Genomic DNA, 2,700 nt, shown 5'->3' on the forward strand with positions numbered 1-2,700 from the left:
TCATTTCAGCATTATTTGCAATTAGTCTTTTTTTAAAATTTTATTACTGTCGCTTCATATGTATTTTTTTTTTTAAATTCTGTTTTTTTATTTTCGTTTTTCGGGCACTATCATTGTATCAATTAATATTAATGTAAATAGTTTCTTTTGTTTCGAGCGTTATAGTTTCTTTTGTTTCGAGCGTTATAGTATCTGAAACGCAGACGATTTTAAACCGAAAACACGAAACTACGCAAGACAGGAAATTCGTCCCCACATAAATTCCAATTTCGCAGGTGGGACATTTTACCCACCTTTTAATATAGGCGTATAAATCAATTTTTTTTTTATATTTCATGATAACCTTCTTCATCATTTGACTAACATTAAAGTGTAGTATCTTTTGGCATAGATGAGTTCGTATAATACTTTTTTTTGTAAATTTAATTCGATAGTATGTTTTTCAAATATGAATTTCTTACCTCCATATTTGGTGGAAAAACCAAATAATCTGAAAATGGCCACAGCTTCCCCCCTCTATTGTCGGTCTGTTAATTATATACGGGACCTTAAGCTATCAATTATTTTAAGATACACTACCAGTGTTCGGATTTACAAATTTTCCGACCTAGGCACTAATAAAAATTGCGCCCTAAAAATTAAAAAAAAAATTATTTGAAGAAGTAAATTTTCCACCCCAGGCCTAGAAATGTGCCTAATGGGAAATCCAGTAATGTACAATACCAATTTATATCAACAGGTTACCGGTAATAGTTAGTGTAGGGAGCTGTTGTCTCGAACGCGTGGCACGCAGGGCTTGCCACCACCCTCCTACGCATTGTAACCTGGCCACCTTAAGTAATGGCTTCAAAAGTCGCTGGATGCAGTGGTGTAGTCGGGCCAGGGCGGGCCAGGGCGTCGCCCCGGTGCTTTTTTCAAAGGCAGGGCGCCGCCCCGCCTTGGTTTTTCCATTTTTCCAGGGCGCGCCCTGCCTCTTTTTTTCAACTTTCCAGGGCGCGCCTTGCTACTATTTCGTAAATCATTTTTCTCGAATAAAGGTTGTGTGAGTTTATTATAAATACCATAACAATTTCAAATAGTTACCTAGGTACGGCCAGCTTCGATCACGCTAAAAATCGAAGTTGAATGTACATTTATAGGTTTTAGGTTTTATTGTTGCCGTATAATTCAATATACCCTTTTGAAACAGGGCGGCTCCAGTGGGAGCGCAGCATTAAAATTACAAAATAAAATAATATTTACAAGGTAAAATAGCTCTTTTTTTTCTTTTTTTACAAACTTTGAGCTTTAAAATTTATGTTATTTACAATATTTACATTGGTGATTAGGAGAGCGACCGAAGTTTGTTCCTTTTACATTGCCAGATTTCCAGGATTTTCTGCACCACAGCGAAATCCCACTTTGCACCCTTAAGTCCAAGATTTACGCTAAGCGGGTTCCCAAAATTATCTGCCCGCCAATCCCAAATAGACTGGTCCACTTCTGTCTCAGGACCTTCCAACAGTACATGGTACAGGTCTTCGTCGACTAATCCACATAGCTTGCAAAGTGCAGTGCAAAAATTCGGACCTAACAGCTCTACCTGACGTTTGCTGGTAAGGAGAGCCCCAGTACGGGCTTGGAAGACGAGGCCACTTCCCCATGAACCATTGTAGCTGCTTTTTGACTTTATAATGGCACAAGCTTTTCTTTCCACCAACTTGTGTTTTCCAGAGTACTAGCGCCCGTTTCTTTACCTCCTTTTCCACCCATTCCTTATAGGAACTCGCCCGGTCTCTCTTTGATCCCCCACAAAATTGACGGTCAATACGTTCAATGGCACGCGTCCACTCCGTACTCAGTCCACCTGCACGGATATACGTATACATTTTACAAGCTAAACGACTTAGGTGCATAAATTCGAGCCTTCCCAGGTACTTAATCTCGCTAAGAGCCTCTCTTGTAGCCATTGTATTTCATCCGATTTCTCCGTCCACAGCAGTATTAGCTGCAAATGGGCCTGCATTCAGTGCTGTTTTGCCTACCAATCTTTGAGATCGCTCTAGTATGTTTCTAGTCTTTGCCTAGTAGCATACTACTTCATTGCCATATGTTATGGTTGGAACCGCTACACTCTTCCAGAGTGTGCGGCCTACGGAGTATTTCTTGTAGGAATGTTCTGAGAGATTACGGACCGCCCAACGCCTCTTATTGCTTTTACTAGCCACTGTCTCCTCCATGGTTGTTAGGTAATGGTCATTGCTACTAATAGTTATCCCAAGGTATGTATAACGAGTCACCTGTGGCATACATTTTCCGTTGAGGACATAGGGCTGGGGGTCATTTTTATCCGCGTAAAGGCTCATTGTATTTGATTTCTCCATGCTGAAGACCAAATTTCTATTCCTGGCAAAATCAGAGCATACGTCAAGCAGTGGCCGTAGATCGGAGTGCTTGTTTGAGAGCAGTAAAATATCATCTGCATAAAACAGGCATGACACAACCAAATCAGACCGGTGGTCCATGGACCCCCGAAGCGTAGCACCGCAGCCAGCGTCCATAAGCACGTGATCCAAATCATCGAAATACACTGAACAGCGTGGCGGACAGCGGACATTCTTGCCGTAGGCCAACGCGGCTCTCAATTTCTTCAGTTTCCGTTCCATTTAGGTGGTAAGTATACCTGCACTCCGTGTACAGCGCCTCAATTTCTGATTTCAG

General features: G+C 41.4%; 1 long non-coding RNA gene across 1 annotated transcript; it reads left to right on the plus strand.

Annotated features, from left to right (window-relative positions):
- The first annotated feature begins 1,431 nt into the window (after positions 1-1,431).
- Positions 1,432-2,437, plus strand: LOC149954166 (uncharacterized). The gene is made up of 3 exons (XR_016480098.1): positions 1,432-1,595; positions 1,762-1,913; positions 1,979-2,437. It is a non-coding gene; the product is annotated as an uncharacterized LOC149954166 (long non-coding RNA).
- The last annotated feature ends 263 nt before the right edge of the window (positions 2,438-2,700 follow it).

The sequence above is a fragment of the Leiobunum rupestre genome, chromosome 3, assembly GCF_980474605.1.
Source record: "Leiobunum rupestre chromosome 3, qqLeiRupe1.1.hap1, whole genome shotgun sequence".
NCBI classification, from domain to species: domain Eukaryota; kingdom Metazoa; phylum Arthropoda; class Arachnida; order Opiliones; family Sclerosomatidae; genus Leiobunum; species Leiobunum rupestre.